Source organism: Dama dama, chromosome 7 (genome assembly GCF_033118175.1).
Source record: "Dama dama isolate Ldn47 chromosome 7, ASM3311817v1, whole genome shotgun sequence".
In the NCBI taxonomy this organism is placed as follows: Eukaryota; Metazoa; Chordata; class Mammalia; order Artiodactyla; family Cervidae; genus Dama; species Dama dama.
The window spans coordinates 16,699,522-16,720,212 of NC_083687.1; the positions used below are offsets into that span (position 1 = coordinate 16,699,522).

General features: G+C 51.4%; 1 protein-coding gene and 1 non-coding gene across 2 annotated transcripts in view; one reads left to right on the plus strand and one right to left on the minus strand.

The window, feature by feature from the left end:
- Nucleotides 1-20,691, minus strand: part of LRFN2 (leucine rich repeat and fibronectin type III domain containing 2) — a 42,780-nt gene that overhangs the window by 4,766 nt on the left and 17,323 nt on the right. The gene's annotated exons all lie outside the window — the stretch shown is intronic.
- On the plus strand, nt 10,666-10,768 carry LOC133060040 (U6 spliceosomal RNA). The gene has a single exon (XR_009693707.1). It is a non-coding gene; the product is annotated as a U6 spliceosomal RNA (small nuclear RNA).

Genomic DNA, 20,691 nt, shown 5'->3' on the forward strand with positions numbered 1-20,691 from the left:
CTGAGCCACCAGGGAAGCCCTACAAAGAAGCTCCAAGGCACTAAAAGTAACTGTGTGCATGCCCTGTGGGGGCAAATGATGAACAACAAGATACAAAAAGGCCAAAACCCAACTGCCACTTCTGAGGTGCTGGAAGCAAAAGCAGGGTCCTGTGCATGATCTCTGCATGCAGCACCAACACAGGGGTGGGCAGACCACCCAACTCACCCTTTGAGCCTGGCCCACCAATCTGTCCCACGCTCCTCCCATTTATGGGACCAGCTCAAACCCCTCCCCCCTGGGGGGTGAATAAGGGCATCTGTACTTGTTTCCGCTTCCTCGTGCTGCAGCAGGAGCCCCAGAAAAGCCTTGCCTGAATTTCTCATCTGGTCCTTAGCAATTTCCATTGCTTAAAGAGTCCAAGAACCCAGGTTATTAACAACTTCACTCCTACCCACAACCTAGTAGCACTCTGGCTGGCAGGCTGTACCTTCTGAACCTCTCCCTCTTTCCATCACCACAGTCATGCTTTTGCTTGCTCACCATTTCCGGTCTGCCACTGGTCTCCAAAGTGGCCTCCCCACCTCTGGTTGTGCTTCCTTGAAGTCTGTGCTCAACACCATCATCTCCAGAGTACTCTCCAGCTAAAACATAACTCTGGACGTGTCCCCTGGCCACTGAAACAGTCTTCAAGGGCTAGCTATGACCTACAAGGGACACCCAGGATCCTGAGCTGGGCTCCCAACCCAGATTTCCCATCCCATTCTTGTCCTTCCACTCATACACCCTCATCCTAGCCCACCTTCTTAAAACAACTCAGAATCAGTCAGGCCCCGTGGTGCAGAGGACACACTCCTAGAGCGATGGGATGATAAAGGACCACTTGTAAAGGGATTCCTTTCAGAGAAGTGGGCCAGGGATGGGGACCACAGTGCACAGATAGTAACCCAGGGCTTGTCACAGCCAAACTGTTTCCAGATTCAGGAAGGAGACTCACGGAGGTGGGTGCTACTCAGTGTGGCCCACAGGTGGGTGATCGTTGATGAGCTGTTTGTTCCTGGTCCATGATCAGACAGCACAGACATTGACAGTAAGCTTTAAGAACATTTTACAGCCATTTAGCACTGGTTGGGACACCTAAATGAGTGATCACTTTTTTTTCTGATAAAGTGTTTCTATGATATTCTTACAAAAGCATTGGTCTGCAGAAAAGAAAGCTGGTTTTTCACCACAAGTACCTTGAGAAGCACTGCCCTAGGCAGAGCAGGGTGCCTCAGCCTTGGCACCGCTGACACTTGGACAATACGTCTTGGTGGTAGGGCAGTCCTGTGGACTGTATGTGTTTATTAGCAGCATCCCTGGCCTCTACCTGCTGGATGCCAGTAGCCCCCCTCCCTGGTTATGACAACCAAAGATGCCTCCAGACATTACCATCTGGGGACAAAATCACTGCCTGTGGAGACACATCGATCTAGAAAACTTTGTTGAGGGGCAGAGACAACCAGGGGCAACCGTACAGGGTGATGACCAGACAAATAGGTACCCCAGCCTCAAGTCTCTTCCCTCTTCCCAGCCTTCTGCTACTGCTCCCCATGATCGAACCCAACTGAAAGCCAGAGTTCATGGGGGCACATTGGTCAACCTTTCAGGGCACACAGCAGTGGGCAGGAGGGGCAAATGGATCTGGAGAGGCAAAAAAAAAAAAACAAAAAGATGTCTGGCACAACTATTGGGTCACAGCCCTCTTTGTGAAAGACTCATCCTGAAATCCTGATAGATTTCTTTCCGTCACATAAACTGGCAACATCTCTTTTAGTAGAAAACATGAATTGCTATTTTAAGTTGCTCCAAAGTGTTAAATTTAATTAAGCTCATACGCTCTAAAGCACAATTTAAAACTGCCACCCCAAGCGCTTACCCAGGAAAAACAAAACACGTGTTAAGTAGCTGCTTCTGAGCTGTTTTTCCTCCTTTTTATCCCCCCCCCCCCCCATTAATATTCTTTTGGTATTTGTTCATTCAGTTTAACACTAGCAAACAAATCTACAGCTGACTTCTACAGTTGATAGCCGAGGTTTTAGAAGAAATCACACAGGAGCATATTGGTTACTCTCTCATCATGGTTATCATTCTCATACTGGCTATTCTCTGCCATCTGTCTTCCCTTCACCTGCCCGCCCCTGGACAATGAGGAACTACATTTCCCAGACCCCCTTGCCTGTTCCCAAGCTCCTTTGCCTCCCAGGTAGAGTTGGCCAATGGAGGCCCTAGCAGGTAGGAGGAGGGGAGAGCCAGGTATTTCTTCCTCTTTTTCTGCTTCAAGTGGGATCTCATTGTCAGCTCCTGAGCCTCCTCTGTGATCCCACCTTCAGGGGTTCTAGCTCCTGCCAGATAGACCTAGATCTTAGGTTCTGATCAAACCATCTCCTCCTTGTACCTGAAGTCCTTGGGTGGGGTGGGTGATGGCAGTGGCTTCTGGCTATAGCTAATCTCGGCGATGCTGACCCCTCAGCAATTCCATTACCTGTAACCCAACCCCAGTACCAGATTCCTTCTTAGATCTAGAGTGTTCCCTTTTTCCCCTGAGTGAATCCTAGGTGACACAAGAACATATACTTCACACGACAAGAAGGAAAAATTTGTTTTTTCATTGCATTTCTGGAGAAAACTGTCATTACTTCATGTCAGTAGCATCACATTTTATCTAGTAGAACTCCAGCTGAAGGAAGCACTTTGCCACCTTCTCGGAATCATCACTCCCCAAATCTAACACCTGGCACTTTTGCACAGAGCAGCCCCTCTTCCTGGAAATCACTTGTGTTTTTCCATCTGGTGACTCCATCTTTCGAGGCCTGACTCAGCATCCCCTCTGACCCCATCTCTGCTCTCTGCTCCCACAGCCCCTCCTGCCTTCCTCCAATAGAGCCCTGCTCCACGGATGCCTATGTCTCCCTGGAGGACATGGGCTGTGTCTTCATCTTTGCATCTCCTCTGCCAATCATAGTATCTGGCCTTGAGTCACTGCTGAGTAAATATTTACCCCATGGTTGAGCAGTGAATGAAAGAGTGCTTTGCTAAATGTTAAGGCCTGTACAAATTTGAGGGATTCTTAGTTAAATATAATACAATGGCTGGTGACTCTCAGACACTGGCTGGTCCTAAGGAAATCTTCCTGGAAAGGCATTTTTCTACATCTTTGAAGGGCACCCCTGACAATCTTTATGAACTTGCATGTAGATACGTGTTGGACTGTGTGAGTGCAAGTGAATGTGTGTGTGTGTGTGTGTGTGTGTGTGTGAAAGATGTGGGGGAGACATGTCTGTGTGTCTGTCATTTGAGAGTTGACTGCCTGAGTATTTGTGAGTGTGTGTGTGTGTATGTGTGTGTGTGTAGGTGTTCACATACAAATGGTACAGAAAGGTTATGGTTACGTACAGTGTTCTGGTCACTGCTATGTCCCTCTTCTACCCAGCTTCCCCAGTGCCCCAGAGACTCCACATGTCCCCCAATACTTCTGAGGGGACTCCCCACATGACCTCTCCCAGAGACACTTGCAGGCCAAGTCTACTTTTCCCTAACTGCTACCTTTAAAGCTACTACTAGCTTTACTACTACTGCTACCATTAAAGCTATATTATTCCTGGAACATCTGGGAATGGGAATGGGAGAGGTTCTTAGAGGCCACCTGAGCCTCGGGGCAAAGCCTGTGAGTGGACCCCCGATGACGATGGTCCCCCTCTCATGGGCTCACTCCAGACCGCACTCCCCAGCCTCCTGCGCACTGGGCGGGGTCCAGGTGGTGAGTTCTGGCGAGGGGAATAAGGCAGCAGCGTGTGTACCTCTGGGCCAGGCCCAGAAAGACCAGGAGTCCCTGCTCCCTTCTCCCTGGACCCTGGGTGCAGTGACCAGCCTCAGCCCACCTGAGGGGCGCCGCAAACCTGGTGCCCAGGTCTGCATGTGAGGAAGGCCTCCTGACAGACCTAGGAGACCGCCCTGGACCGTCGGGAGAGCAAAACATCAAACTCTCCCATGCTTGAGCCTTTATGCGTTTGCCTCCATTTGCCCCAGTAGCGGGCCTCTCCTGACTAATCCAGCCCCCTGCAGACACGATAAGGTGACCCTCACGATAAGGTGAGGAATTCATTATGTGTAGGTGTGTCACAGAGAAAAAGACAGGGTGAGTGTGTGTGGGGGTGACTGAAGGGGAATGAGTGTGTTTGTGTAAGAGGACGCAGTCGGCGCTGGTGTCCACACAAGAAATAGAATTCTTGCCTTCCTGGAGGTGGGAGCAGACACCGCGTCTTCCACCCCAGCCTCCATCCCCCTCAGCTCCCAGCATTTTGAGGTGCTCTCCCTTCTCCCCCCCCCCCACCCCACCATCAGTGATACACCGGCCTCCTGCCGAGACCCGGCGCTAATTTGAAGACCACGTCAAGCTGCCCCCACTCCACTTTGCTGGTTCTGCACCCTCATTACTGGCTCTTCACAGAATCACCAGCCTGCCAAGCTCCCTGGCCGGCCATGACATCTCAGGGCACATGAAAGGGCCTCATTAAACAGAGGCAAGCAGCCTGGCTCCCCAGCCTCTCCCTCTGCCTGCCAGTCCCAGAGGGGCCGGCTGGCTTCCCTGCAAGGCAGCAGAGCCCATGCGGCTGGGTCTGTCTGGCATAGGATTTATTGAGTACATACTATGCACCCAGCACTTGACAGGCAGGGTCTCTCTGATTCTGTACCCTGACTCTGTGAGTAGGAGTAATTATCCCCACACTACCAATGAAGAAACTGAGGCTCGGGCGGATCAGTCACCTGCTCACGTTCACACAGCCGGAAGGCGACTGAGCCAGTTTTGTAACCCAGGACTGCCGGGCCACCCAGCGTGATCTTCCCTCTACCGTATTATTACCTTGAGCTGAAGTGAGCAGAATCAGATCATAGCAGAAGCACATCTTAGTGTCTAGCTAAGTAAAACACAAAAACACAAATGTATATGACTACAATGGCAGCTGACATTTATTGAACACTTACTATATGCCAACCAGTGTTCTGAGCACTCTACCTGTATTAACTGATTTAATCCCCACAGCAGCTCTATGAGGGAGGTACTATTATTAACCCCATTTTACAGAAGAAGAAATCAAGGCTTAGGGGCGTTAAGTGATCTGCTCAAGGTCTCACAGAGAAAACATTTGTGCCTGGCCAAGACTTGAACCCAGCACTCTCAATCAATGCTCTTGATAACCCTGAAGTACCTTTCGTAATAATGCTCCTCATTTTAGAGATGGGAATTAACCGAATGGACCTGAAGCCAGAGTGCTAATTAGAGATAAGAGTTCCATGAGTGGTTAAGTGTTGTCCTACTACTTCTGAAAGCTTCTGGGAGGTCTGAAGGAAATGAGGGAGCTACCTGGTTCTCTGTGGGTGGTTTTCCCATAGAGAGAGCTGCCACCAGTGTAAAGGCCCTGAGGCAGGGACAGTGAGAAGACTGGTTTGGCCAAAACAGAGTGGTGGAAATGGAGAGTGGTGGGAAATAAAGTCACCAAATTAGGAGCCAGGAGCGGGGTTCTAGAGGCCTTGCAAATACACTGTGTTTCGCTCGTGTGCCAGCTCCGAGGATTAGATGAGTGCTGGTGTTGAGAAGAATTCTGAGGCTGTGTTCAAACTCAGCAGGACAGACTGCTTTGGGTCTGGAAGGATTTGTATTTGTTGTTTCTGGTCTCGGGATGAGAGAGCAATTAGAGAGAATGACTATAATTACCAATATGTATCACAGAATCCCCTCTTCTGGTCTTGTGCCAGATGCTGGCCTCCCCTGAATGCTGGGCCCTGAGTGATAACAGGGGCAGGCCCGTGGCTCCTCCTCAGAACAGGATTCCCACAGAGCCAGTTTGACTCAGTGAGGGCTCCAAGAATCAAGAGACTCTCATTAACTTCTGAGAAGGGCCAGGGGCCAGGCTCGGTCACTGCCCTATAGCCCCTGCCCCTCCTGAGGACACGGGGGCCCACCTGGGTGCCTGAGGCACTCTGTCTTATTGGCAATGATTTTGCCCATCAGAAAGTAAAGAAGCCACATTCAACAGGAGTGAGATTCTGAGGCAGAGAACCCCAATATCCATTCCCACAGCCCTGAGAACAGCAGGCAGGGCTGGGGATCTAAAGCCCCAGTTGCACTGGCCTTGGATGAACTCTCTGGCTCCCCACCCCCACCTCTCCTCTACAAACAGCCAGTGCGTCCTGTTAAAACTCAGGTCAGGTCAAGTCCTTCCTCTGCCCAATGCCCCCAGTGAGGCCCATCTCACGTAGTCAGAGTCTCACGTGCCCCACAGGCCCTCTATGATCTCCTCTCACCCCTCCCAGGTCCCCTCCTCCCACTCACCCCGCCCATTCTGCACTAGTCACCCAGCCTCCCTGCTACTCCTGACTTGCCAAGGGTGCTGCTGCCACAGGGTCTTTGCACTGCCTGTTGCCCTTACCTGGATGCTCTTCCTCCTGATGTCATACACTCCCTGCCTCATCTCCTCCAACTCTGCTACAGTGTCACCTCCTCTAGCTGCCCTATTTAACATTGCCACCTTCCCCTATCTCTACCTTGCCCCCTCCAAGCCCCTTATTCAGCTCTATCTTTTCCCACTGCCCTTTCACTGCCTGATGGACACTATCATTTGCTTATTTACTAGGCTTCCTGTTAATTCTCTCTCTCTCCTTCCACTAGAATCTCAGTTCAGGGTTAAGATCAGAGTTTTTTGTCTCCTTTGTTCACTGATATTTCCTCAGCCTCTAGAACAATACTTGGCACATAGTGGGCCCTCAAAAACATTTTGAATGAGTGAATGTTCTGTATTGGCACTGCCCAATCCAGTAGCTGGGCTTCCCAGGTAGCTCAGTTGATAAAGAATACACCTGTAACGTAGGAGGGTGGGGAAGATCCCCTGGAGAAGGAAACAGCAACCCACTCTAGTATTCTTGCCTGGAAAATCCTGTGGACAGAGGAGTCTGGAGGGCTACAGTCCACGGAGTCACAAAGAGTCAGACACGACTGAGCGACTAACAAATAAAATAGATAAAATGCAGTAGCTATACGTGGCCTTTTAAATTTAACTTCAAACTAATTTAAATGAAATTAAAATCTCACTTCCTCCGTCACACTAGGCATATTTCAAGGGCTCAACAATCACATGTGGCCAGCAGCTACCACATGGGACAGTGCAGCTGGGAAGCAGCCCACCATCTCAGAGTTCTGCTCACTGAGGCTCTTGCTGCGCCCCTCTCCAGCAGGTGGTAAGGATCCTGCCATTTCCCATGTGAGCCCTGGCGCCCCAAAAAGGTGGGCCGGGCCGGGGAGTGTTGTCAGGCTCACAGACACCCTCCAAATAAGAACAATTGATTTTGTAGGCATCAATCCGGGCCTCTGTCTTCTCTGTCTTCCTAGGCATTCTCTCCATGACTCTGGAGAGTTGCAACCCTTCTTTCCAGCTCTTCCAGCTTCCCTTGGCTCCTGGGACTTCTGGGTTCACTGGGGTCTCTCTGGGGCTCCCCCAGGCCTGACTCAAGCCTGTCGCCCCTCCCCCACAGTGCTCTGACTCTCTGCCTCTCACTCAGCCTGTGGCCAGCCCCTTTCCAAGCAGCCTCCCTCTACCCACGATCCACAGGCTGGGCCAGCTCCAGGCCAAACCAGAGAGGCTTTGGCCCCTCTGGTCCCCCATTGCTATAGCACGTTCCTGCTTTCCCACTTTTCATCTACTAGCTATCCTTAGACTTCTGCTGTGTCTCTATTAAGAAAAGTCTGTGATGAATCCAGTCACCATTATGCCTGTCACCCTTCTCAGGAATAGACACCTTTAGAAAGAGAGGTGGTAGCAGGCAGTGGTGACCCTGGAGGTAGATGCTGGGTTCAAACACTGCTGCTGCCCGTTCATAGCTGAAATTGCTTACTGGTGGTGGTGGTGGGAGGAGGCAAATCCTTTACCTGTCTGGGCCTATTTTCCTAGAAATATCCTATTTCTGTGAAACGGGGCATTTATAAGCTTTGCTCTATGGGGATGTTATAAAGTTTAAATGAGTCATGATTCATGAGGAACCTGGATCAGTGTCTGGCACACAGTAAGAGCCACTGGAGGGTTTGTTATATAAAGGACTGGGTGATGCTGAGCTAAAAGGAATGTTTATCTCTGACAGTGGAAATCCAGGCCTCAAGGGTTCGTGGCTGGCAAATCCCTTGCAAGCATCTCATGGGAGATGCGGGAGTGCCTGGATCCTGGCTGGGCCGACAGCAGACCTCGTGGCTTCAACAGCACATCTCCTTTCATCCCGTTCCCCCTGCTCCCACCGCATGTGACTCCAAAAGTCTTTTTTAGATGGCACATGGTGACGTTCGTTCGGCCCTGGCTGAGTGATTGCAGAGATTACTGGAAGACAAACCAAAGGGAGCCACGGCCCAGCAAGCTGCCTCTTCACCCACCTCCCCAGAGTAAGGGCTCCCCTGGTGACAGGTGAGGATCTGACCTGGGGAGGCCCTGCCTTTGCTCACTGACCCGGCACGTGTGACAGACCCAGCTACCTGGCAAGGGTTTGGGCAACCACCAGCCCCCACGTTCGGCGGAGACCACAGGGTCAGGGCAGGAATTCCTCCCTGTTCCGCTGCACCCCTTCATCAAGAGGGTAAAGCCGAGAGGTCAGCATGTGAGCCTGGAGCTGGACCCCCAGAGTTCCAAGCCCAGTCCATCACTCGCCAGCTCTGTGACCTTGGGCAAGCCACTTAACCTCTCTGTAAAAGGGGACAGACAATAGAGCATCCCTCACTGGATTGCTAGGAGGATGAAATGAGCCAGTGCCTGCAATTGAAACTGTCCCTGGTCCATCACGAGCTTAGAGGATGCTAAGGATTCTGACTGAGGGGGGTCATCTGGTCCCAACGACGTCAGAGATGAATCTGCAGCACGAGGTTAGATTAAATACTAGCTGGGGAGGCAGGGGCGCAGCCCCCCTCCAGGCCCGCTGGCCGAGCTCTGACGGCTGGCCTCTCCACTGGCCCAGCCAGCCCTCCAGCCTGGCCCGTCTCCGGTTGACCCCCACGAAGCTGCAGCTCCTTCTAGTCCTCCCTCTGCCACTTCCACTTACAGGTCACAGGAAGGCTGGGCCGAGGGGGCCATCGATCCCTCTGGCTGTTGGCCCTCCATTCACACATGTCCATGGACACAGCAGGCAGCCCCGCCTCCAGTTTCCCGCAGCTCAGAATTCCTGCTCTCGCTGCTGAGGTCTGACAGTTGCTGCTTGGTCCCACCGGTCCCGGCTCAACCCCATGGGGACACCCACGGGACAAGGCGTTTCTTTCTTGAACATATGTTGGCACTTCCCAAGTTGTGCGGCAGCTCTCTCACCCCGCCCTGCGTTTCCACTTCTCCGGAGTGAACATTTCCCTCCCTCCCCACCATCTCCTCGGGACTCGCTCTCCAGCTTGCACCCCAGCTGCTCCCCTCTGATCACATGCCCATCTGTCTTTTGCCCTCCTCTCTGCCTGTATGAGTGTCGGGGGTGGGCTTGAACTCTGAGAAAAGTGTCCCTTTCCCCCAACTAGACATCCTACTTTTCCTGAGGCCCCCCACCCAAGACAACACTCCTTTTGGGAAGCCACATCACACCCACAGCTCACCCTGAGCAGGTGGTTAATGGAAATGCCCTGTGATTTCCCACGTTTAAGCCATACTACTCCCATCCTGTTCCCTGAAGTCACGTTTCTACCACTGTAGGCTGAGCCAACCCAGGCAAGGCCCCCTGCCCACATCAGGCCTCTCTCTCTCTGTATATCTTTCTCTCCCTCTGTCTCTCCTCATCCAAGTTTCTATGGATGTGGAAATTTTCTCTGCATTTAATTGTTCTTAGCTTCCAACCCCCAAGGACTGGGTCAGCACAATACAAAATAACAAAGTGCTAGTCACTCTGCCGTATCTGATTCTTTGCGACCTCATGGACTGTAGCCCACCAGGCTCCTCTGTCCACGGAATTCTCCAGGCAAGAATACTGGAGTGAGTAGCCTTTCCCTTCTCCAGGGGATCTTCCCTGACCCAGTAGTTGAACCTGGGTCTCCTGCTCCGCAGGTAGATTCTTTACCGTCTGAGCCACCAGGTCAGCACATCTCAGGGGAAAAAAACTGTGGGCTTTGGAACCTGGCAGAAATCTCTCTTTGAAGGCTGGTTCTGCCCCCGTGTGGACTCACTTTTTCCTCTCTCTGAACCTCAGTTTGCTCACATGAGAAGTGGGGAGAGCAGCACCAACCTCCTGCAGTGAGTGTGAGGCATGATGTGTGTGGGGAAAATACCACTGCCCCTCCTCTCCCTTCCCAGGGCCATTTGGTACCCCAACGACGATGACGACGGCGATGATCATTGCCATTTATCTCCTAAAGGAGCTGAGAAAAACTTGCTCAATAACAATTCATCACTTACAGAAGAAACACAGAAGGTGTCAGACCAATTATACCTCATTGTAAACACAGGAGTGAACAAAATGAAGATTCCCCACCAGCCGCCTCCAAACGCACTAGAACAGCCGGCAGATGCCAAGTTAGTGCCACCCGGTGATGTACCTGATCAGACAACCCTGCCCAGTCAGCAGATCTGTGATTTCCCAGGGGCACTGCACAGGGGCTAAGTCACCTGTGCCACCAACTCCTTAAAAATGTCATGCTGGCACTTGCTTCAGCCTCACATATACTTGAATTGGAACAATGTAGAAGAGATTAGGATGATCCTTGTACAAGGATGACACACAGATTCATGAAGCATTCCACATTTCTATGAAATGTTGACACATGTTACAACTTGGGTGAATCTTGAGGACATAATGCTGAATAAAATAAGCCAGACACAAAAGACAAGTACTGCGTGTCTCCCCTTACAGGAAGTACCTAGGGTGGTCAAATTCATAGACTGACAGTAGAAGAATGTTTGCTAGGGGATGGGGGAGGAGGAAATGGGGAGTTAGCATCAGATGGGTACAGAGTCTCAGTTTAGGATGATGGAAAAGTAAAGATGGATGATGGTGATGGTTCTACAGCAATGCAAATATACTTAAGGTTCTTGCACTACAGACTTAAAAATGGTTACAATGGTACATTTTATGTTGTGAATATTTTAGCACAGTAACAAAGTGGCCAAAAAGATACTGTTGCCTTTTACCCCCATTGTAATTCCCTCCATCAGATGAAAAAGGGAACTGTATCACTCTCCCTTCCTGAAAAAGGGAACTGTATCACTCCCTCCCTTCCTGAAAAAGGGAACTGTATCACTCTCCAGGTAAGGCTGTGCTAGGTTGAAAAAAGCTTATTAACCATGCAATGTAGGTAAGTCACTTCACATCTCTAAGTATCCCTCAGTTTTCTTGGCTGCATAATGGGTTAATAGCATGGATCCTACAGTATCTTGTGAAACTTAAACACAATAGTATCTGTTAAGTACTGAGTACAGTGCTCAAGATATGTGCAATAAAAAGCAGCCATCAGTAGAAATTAACACATTTTAAATTAATGCTTCAAGAAAACTTTTTCTTAAATAGAAGTAATCAGTATTACCTTTAGTAACTTAGCAATAAATGTTTCTCTGTGCTATTTCTTAGAGGTCTCAGAGCTTACTGGGGAAGAAAAAGCAGTCATGATGATGCTTGGATTTGGTGCCTGAAGATCGAGTTCAAACCCTGGCCCTGGCAGCTACTAGCTGAGTGAGACTAGGAGGTTGTTGGGAAAACCTAGCAAGCTCCTGCCTGCACGTGGTAAAGTACTTGCAAAGGTGAGGTGTCATTTTTTTTAATGAGGACCCTCAACAGCTCTGCATGAATGAGGGGCTGAGAAACTGACAGGTGCTCCAAGTTACATGCCTGAGGCTGGAGCCCGTGACCAAGGGGACTGCTTGACTTCTGGCTCACTGAACTGCAGGGCGATCGTGCTTGCCGCCTTACCCCACGAAGAGATGTCCTTTCCAGCTGGTGGTCTGCTGGAGCCCGCTCAGCACTTCTCTGGCCTGCACTCCTGCTGATCCTGCCCTGGACAACTCTGCCTCTAACAAGCAGGCTGACCAGGAGGGGATGACTCAGTGTAGGGAGAAAAGCTCTGTGGGCAATGGTGAGGCCACTCTTTCCAGTGGACGGAGAAGCAGAACTGTCCACACCCATCAAATATTCTCCACTCCAGCTGGAGGGACAAGGCTCTAACCCTGGCTCTCTCATGGGCTTGCTGTGTGACCTTGGGCAAGTCACTTCCCTTCTCTGTGCTCCAGTGTCCAATTCTAACATCTAGAACTCCACAAGAATATCACTGAGAGAGGGGTGACGGGAATGAGGGAGAGGCAGGAGGAGGAAAGGCCAGGCACAGTCATCAAAGGGCTGTGGGAGTTCGGGCACCAGGTCCCCAATTCTGAATGGGATTTGACACCAGAGTGACCTGTGCTCTGGGCATCAGTCCTGACTCACATCTTACTGGCTGCATAATCTTTACCCCAGTGCTTAACTTCCCAGAGCTTAGTCGTCTTGCTTCTAAAAGCAGTCAGCAAAGCTAATCTGCAGAGTTGCATGAGAATTAGAAATAAAGTAAGTAGGCGCTGACATGCGATATATACTCAATAGACCATGCATGTATCTAGTGAACGCTTACTTTATCATCTATCCATCTATCATCTGTTTATCATATCTATTTGTCTCCTACCTATCACCTATCTATCTATCATCATAGTTTCTGTAGAGAACATGAACACCATCCAACCCACCCATCTCCCAGTAGGATCTCTTGCAGTGGCGAAGGTGAACAGCCTGGGGTCACTAGTGGGGTGTCTGGGGGTTGGTGCCCCTGTACTGAGTGAGAAGATCAACTTCACTGTGGGACCTCCTCACGAGTTGGGAGTTTTCAAGTGAGGCTGGCCTGGACCTAGCCATGCATCCTCATGGTTTTAAGTGGGAAAAACTAAAAGCACTATTCAATCTTCCCTTCCCTCACCCCCTCCCCCAGCCTGGGGGCAGCAGCTCCTGTGGGGACAATGAGCCTCCAAATGTGCTTCAGGATCCCAGGAGGACAGCCCCCCCCCTCCCCCCGCCCCGACAGTCTCTGATCTCAGCAGGGAAGTAATCCTGTGAGCACAGCACAGACAGTTCTGGAGCTTCCTGGGAGTCTCTCCAGCGCTGTTTACTGGGGGTGCACAGATCCGAGGCCCCAGGCTCACTTTCTCCCTCTCCTGGTCTGGCCGGGGAGGGGCCCTGCTGCGGCTGCAGTGGGGGCAAGGCTGGTGGGGGGCCTGCCACTCTCCCAGCCACACAGGCAGGATGGAGGGCGAAGCCCGGCGGGGGAGCTGCATGTGTGTCCACTGACTGGTGTGCAGGTGTGTGGGTGTGTTGTGTGTGCGTGTCTACTGACTAGGGTTGAAGCCTCATTAGTGTGTGAGGAGATGAGAAGAGACTGCTGGCTTGAGGCTGTCAGTGAACGTGAGCATTTTGATGAGGCGAGCATTTGAACAAGCCAGAACGTGGAGAAAACATGCTCCAAGGGCCTGCAAGGCTCCACGTGGTCTGGCCCCACGACCTCCCTGCCCAGTCTCTGGGACCCTGCCCCTCCCTGGCTTCCTCTGTGGCAGCCACCCCGGCTCCCGCTGCTCCCCAGACATGCTCCACCCTTGAGGCCTCACCCTGGCTGTTCCCTCTGCCTGAAATGCCCTTCCTGCAGACCCCTGCTTGCCTCGCCTCCTTCAAGTCTTTGCCACATCTCACCTTCTAAGGGAGGCCCGCCCAGCCCCCCTGTTTAACATTGCCATCTGCCCACCCCCCTCCCCAGCCCCGTGCCCCTTACCCTCCTCTGCGGATGGATTCTTCTGGGCAGAGCACTGACTGCTCCCCGCACATCTATAATCTGCCCATTTATCCTGCTTGTTGCCAGTTTCCCCGTGAGGCTGAGGATCTCCGGGTGTTCTGTTCGCTGACTGCATCCAGAGCACCCAGAACAGTAACATTTATTTTACGGCGTATTTGCGTCTAGTTTCTCATCTGTAACATGAGGACCATAACAGAAGCTATCCACTTCAAAGAGCTGTTGGGCAAGGGAAATGAATGAGTCACCTACAAGCACCGAGAACAGTGCTTGGCACAGAGCTTGGGCTGGCTATTATTACCACACTCTGTCACAGCCTGCGGTGGAATCGAGTGAATGATCCCCATGAGGGATCGAGCACATCAGTGGTTACTCGAGGGTGAAGGTGCTTAATGCACACTTATCACCTCACTCCCCCTCTACCCTTTGAAAATTCCCAGGAAGGAAAATTCCCTGATGTCCTCCAGTCATGGAACCCACAGTTCTGGACCCCTTTCGGGTTAGGAACCTAATTATCAGTAAATTTACTATCTGTTTGGGGTTTTTTGGTTGTCATTGTTTGTTTGTTTTAATCAAGGGAAGAAGCGAGCCAGACCCCAGCCCGCCCCACCCCAGGCTGCACGGCTCTGGGGTCCTACCAGGATTTAATAGCGTGTGACCAGCAAGCGCGTCCTCTGATGGGTGAGAGCAGCCTGGACCACACAGCACCTGAGCCCAGATTCATCTCCCAGCTCTGCAGCCCCCACTAGGCTGGATGGCCTGGGGCAAGCCCCATCCCCAATCTGAGTCGCCACTCTTCCCTGGTGAGAGGTGGCGGTTAGACTTTTGCTATGGGAATACCAGACCACCTGACCTGCCTCTTGAGAAACCTGTATGCAGGTCAGGAAGCAACAGTTAGAACTGGACATGGAACAACAGACTGGTTCCCAATAGGAAGAGGAGTACGTCAAGGCTGTATATTGTCACCCTGCTTATTTAACTTATATGCAGCATACATCATGAGAAATGCTGGGCTGGAAGAAGCACAAGCTGGAATCAAGATTGCTGGGAGAAATATCAATAACCTCAGATATGCAGATGACACCACCCTTATGGCAGGAGTGAAGAAGAAATAAAAAGCCTCTTGATGAAAGTTAAAGAGGAGAGTGAAAAAGTTGGCTTAAAGCTTAACATTCAGAAAACTTAGATCATGGCATCTGGTCCCATCACCTCATGGGAAATAGATGGGGAGACAGTGGAAACAGTGTCAGACTTTATTTTTTGGGGCTCCAAAATCACCGCAGATGATGATTGCAGCCATGAAATTAAAAGACGCTTACTCCTTGGAAGGAAAGTTATGACCAACCTAGAAGCATATTAAAAAGCAGAGACATTACTTTGCCAACAAAGGTCCATCTAGTCAAAGCTATGGTTTTTCCAGTGGTCATGTATGGATGTGAGAGTTGGACTGTGAAGAAAGCTGAGCGCCAAAAAATTGATGCTTTTGAGCTGTGGTGTTGGAGAAGACTCTTGAGAGTTCCTTGGACTTCAAGGAGATCCAACCAGCCCATCCTGAAGGAGATCAGTCCTGGGTGTTCATTGGAAGGACGGATGCTGAAGCTGAAACTCCAGTACTTTGGCTACCTCATGCGAAGAGTTGACTTATTGGAAAAGACCCTGATGCTGGGAGGGATTGGGGGCAGGAGGAGGAGGGGACGACAGAGGATGAGATGGCTGGATGGCATTACTGACTTGATGGGTATGAGTTTGAGTCAACTCTGGGAGTTGGTGATGGACAGGGAGGCCTGGCATGCTGCAATTCATGGGGTTGCAAAGAGTCGGACACGACTGAGCGACTGAACTGAACTGAAAGTCTTCCCAGACTCATCTGTTCATCTGACTTTCACGGGGCATCTATCTATCGTATGCCAGGGCTGCTGCTGGGGGTACAGCCATGAGCATGAGACGCAAGTCCCCACCCTGTGGAGCTGACACTCCCAGCAGGGAGAAGGCAGACAGTAAGTGATGAACACAACTGGTAAATCACATAATATGTGAGAAAGTGGAGTGTGCTATAGGGAAAAGAAAAAGCATAGCAGGTTAAAAGAAAGTGAAAGGGAGGGGGCGGGTAGGGAGGGCAGACTCAGCTCCATGTGGGCTGGTCAGGGGTATTTAGAGGTGACATTTGAGGCAAGGGACATCTTACACTCCAGAAGCCTATGAATCGCAGGGGTCTTGGCACCGCTCTATTCCGTTAGGGGTCCCCTGGAGTCCCCATCTCTTCTTTTCCCTCTTTCTCTGAGTGTACTGAGCCTCAGATCACCCAGTGGGTGATGACGGGGCCAAAAGACAGATCAGCCAAGTCCCCAAGCGGTGGTGAGTGATTTAGCACCGTCTTTATTCACACTTCGATATTTCACGGCTCCCGTGGCTCTGACGGAATAAATATGACCTTTTATTCTTCACTTTGCTTAAGACTCAAGGTCAACAGCCCAGCAGTGATCTATCAGCTGCTCCCCGCACCGGCCTTCTGTGAGCCAGGGAGCCCAGGGCTGTCAGAGACTCATGGCGCCCCCTCTCCGCCCCACAACCCCGTGCCCCTCGGCGCTGGGCCTGGGCCTTGCTTGACCGAGGCGGCAGCAGCCACGGTGGCTCCGGGGAATGACGGCTCATGGAGGGCAGAGACCGAGCCATAAATCTCCCTCCTCTCCCCGGAGCACCCCCCTCACCAGGGCTGAACTCATGACCCGGGTTTCATTTCAGTCCTGGGAGGTGGCAGCCATGGTTCAAAGGGCAAGTCATACATTAGAATGTCCAGGATATGGCCATAAGTTTTTTTTTTATTATAAAGAAGTAACAAGCCTGCCTGCCTCAGATGGAAACCTCCAGGCCCTTCAGGCAGCTGAGGCCTCTTGCTCTCAAAGAAGCCTGGCTTTACTCATCAGACACCACCAGGACTGCCTGGAAGTTCTTCCACGTGTCTTAACTGAGACCCCTCCCCGAAGCACCCCCTCTCCTGCCTCTCCTCTAGGTTCCTCCTTATGTGCGCATGGGGGTGGGGGAATGATCTGGTCTGGTTCAGACTCCCCCTGTTTCCTCTTGGTGCTTCTGAGTGACAATGGGCAGTGACCTGGGTTTGCTAATAGACCAGGTGGCTGGGAAGGGGTGGCTAGACTGTCTGGAAAGGAACAGTCCTCTATTTTGAACACACCACCTGTGACCCCGAGATACTTGCCTTGCTCCTCTTCATCCTAACTCACATCTTGGGAAGGAAAGAAAGGGACAGGAGCTCTCTGGAGCACAGCCAACCTAGACTCTGAATTCTGGCTCTGCCACTTTTCAAGCTGGGAGACCTTAGGCAGCTTACTTACCCTCTGATCCCAGAGATTCCTACCCTGTTAAGCGGGCTTAGGAGTAACAGCTGCCTCCCAGGGGTGGTGCGCATGCTCAGGGCCCTGAGACGCACACAGCAAGCACTCAGATGCTAACTACGTATTATCAAGGCCTCAAGGTGTAGGCTCCGGAGTCAAATCCCAGGTGGGACACCTTGGGTAAGCTTCTTAACCTCTTTGGGCCTCAGTTTTCTCATCGGGACAACAACAGCACCTTCTTCATTGGGATGTTGCAAGAATTAATTGAGTTAATGAATGAACACTTGAGTACCTGGCATGTAACCATTTCTCAGAAAGATCGGTTCTCACTCTCATTGTCATGGTTGGAGAAGAGGTCATCCACAATCACTGGTACTTTTGACCTAACCCCCATCAACTGACTTTGTGACTTATAATCCACTGACCTCCACCCAGGGTTTCCTGCTGGCTCAGATGGTAAAGAATCCACCTGCAATACAGGAGACACAGGTTCAACCCCTGGGTCAGGAAGATCCCCTGGAGAAAGGAATGGCAACCCACTCCAGTATTCTTGCCTGGAGAATCCCATGGACGCAGGAGCCTGGCAGGCTACAGTCCGTGGGGTTGCAGAGTCCAACATGACTGAGTGACCAAGCACACATGAATGACCTTCAACCAAGCGCATACAAGGACTTGCAACATAAAAACACATATAAAACCAGATGAATAATTTTTTTTAAATGCTTTATGGCTGATCAAAAGTCATTAAAGAGGCTTGAACTAGAGGACCCCAGGATGTTTGCTGTGATATCCAAACACTGACCTCACGTATAATGCCCACATACCAACCAGGTGGCCACACATCCCTGCGGCCACTTCATCCTGGGAAGAGCCCAGGGAGGAGGGGGCGTGAGGGCTTCAGAACATGTGAGGGCAGTGGCTCTGTAGGGCCACCTTGTCTGTGTGGGACTTAGATCAGAGGAGACCAGCAGGCCTGAGGCTGCCTTCAGATGCAGGGGACCCTGGCCCATGAGGAACTGCCCCAGTCCACTTTGCTCTGGTCGGGCCACATCCAGCTGCCAGATCCCACCCATGCAGGAGGCCACAGCCTGACACACATGTGAAGCAGGGACCAGGAGACGCGCCACAGGACACACCCCAGGTCCCTTATTGCCCCAGGGACAAAGATGGCAGACCTTTACTGCAATGCCTCCCACATTTCTTCACTCATTGAGCTCCTACTTGACCTTCTGGGTCACCTCCTCCAGGAAGCCTTCTCTGACCTCCCCAGGATCTGCTCTTGCCAAGCCTCACACAGCTTATCACAGCTGTGGTATCTGAACCAGTGACTACACGAGTACATAGTCCTTTAATACCTCTCTCCCTGGGAAATATGAGCTGCAGAAAGGTGAGGGTGTCCTGTTCCCGACTGCCTTCCCCATGAGTGGCCCAGACCTGGCATCATAAGCAGCAAATAAAAACCTCTAGAATGACTAAAAGTGAAAGGCAAAAGTGGAAGTCAGCAGGGAGGAAGGCTCTTGAATCTGAAAATACAAATAGTACTAGGCAAACCAGGAGAATTATCTGCAAAATTAAATAGTGTGGAAGAAGAATGAGTTTTATGCCTGATAAGGATGAAGACAGAATCTAAGGCCAGGCGGTAGAGAGATGTGGAGGTGGAGTTTGGGGCCTGAAAGAAAGACCTCTCAACTTAAAGGCACCCAGTGGTGGTCTGAGCTCTTGAATAAAAAAGGTGGGGGGGGGGGGCAAGTTCTTGTGTCTGGAAGTTATCCCCCATGTGGGGCCAGTCAGCATTCCAAGAAGGTGGTAGGGGTGGGGGTGATGGGTAGGAAGGGTGGTGGGCATTGTAAGGATTGGTGAAGAAAGGGGAAGGAGGGCCTGGATGACCTTGAACTGTCCCCTTATCACTCTGGACTTTTTCCAGTCTATGGGAGTAGCAAGAACTATGCCCATTTTAAAGACAGAAGAACAGAGTCACAAAAGAGTTTTAAAGAATGAACAACTGAATTGGTCCCAAGACCTTGACTTCCCTCCCTCTGCCTGAACTCTCTCAAGCCCTTAGCGATATGTCCACAAAAGGCAACTGGGCTTTGAGGTTTCCTAAGGACCCCTTGCTGACTCCCCCTGCCTCCTGCTAGAACCTCCACGGTGGCCTCTGTCACATCTGTATCCTCTGTTTGTCAGTCCCAGAGGAAACTGCCTGAGTGAGTATCTCTCACGACAGGTGGAAAGAAACACATCTCTAATGGTGGAATGTCAGACCTCCTGATCTTACATGAAGGTAGTATTTCTGGGTGGGATTCTATTCCTAGGCCCCCTCTAGGAAAGATGAGGGATGATGGAGGGACTCCTTTCCTGACCTCAGAAGGGCGGGCTCCACCCACTCACTTTTGCTGCAGGACCGAAGCTTCTTTCCAGCCTCCCTGCCAGAGGGAAAGGACTGCGGAGCACCCGCCTAGCCAACCCGGGAATTTTCAAAGCCTCCCGTTCCACACAGACCTTTCTTTGATCGACAATCAAAGCTTGAGGGAAAAGCAGCCTTTGGAAGCAGCCCTTGGCAGTGGCTCACACGCAGTGGCATTCTGACGGGCGGTAAAAATATCTCTCTGGTGTTCAGTGCCGGCTGTCGCCACCATCGCAGTTTCCAAGATCCGGTCTCCATGCCCAGGGCCTCAGCAGCCTCCCCACCTGTCCACACACACACACACACACACACACACACACACACCCCAGGAGCCAGAACACAGGTCACCCAGCCCCTGACCACCGACCACCCTCAAACCCACAAGGACCGCCCCAATCGGTGCGGCCAGGCACCAGCAAAAATGCTCTTAAGAGCCACTAGAGAAGGAAATTTATTCTCAGAAATACTGCAGCACATGCCTAATGAGCTAATTAAACAGGAACATAAATAATTACTCCCCTATCAGAGTGAGAGGACTTGCGGGGAGAGGGCGGGGTGCTGACGGGAGGAGCTGGGAGAGTGATGGGTGAGCTGTGATGCTCTGGAGGGGGAGACGGGAAACTCCTCTCTCCGCCGTGGCTGTGGGCTGGGCCTCGGGGAGGTTCCTGGGCCAGGCAGATGCAGCTCCAAGGATTCTGCCAGAAAAATCGTCACAAGATGCTGCTTTGTTTCCTTCATGAGTACTTCCTGCTCACTCATATGCCCACACCCTGACCTCCCTCCCACTATCATAACAAGCCCAGGAGGGGAAATTTCAGTGGAAGGGGTCCTTCTCCCATTTTATGGGTATGGGCATTAAGGAGCAGGAGGGTCTCAAGACATAAGACTCTAACCACCATCATGCACCTGGTCTCCCTGCTTCCGCCCCTGCCTGCTATGGTCTCCAGACTGTAGTCAGCCGGGTTGTCTTTGTTAATCACATCACGCCACTCTCCTGTGCTCAGCCCCCCAGTGGCACCCATCTCACCCCACGTAAAGTCCAAGGCCTCACCATGGCCTGCGAGGCCCTATCTGACCCAGCCGCATCCAGTTCTCTGACCTCACTCACTGTCAGTCTCCCT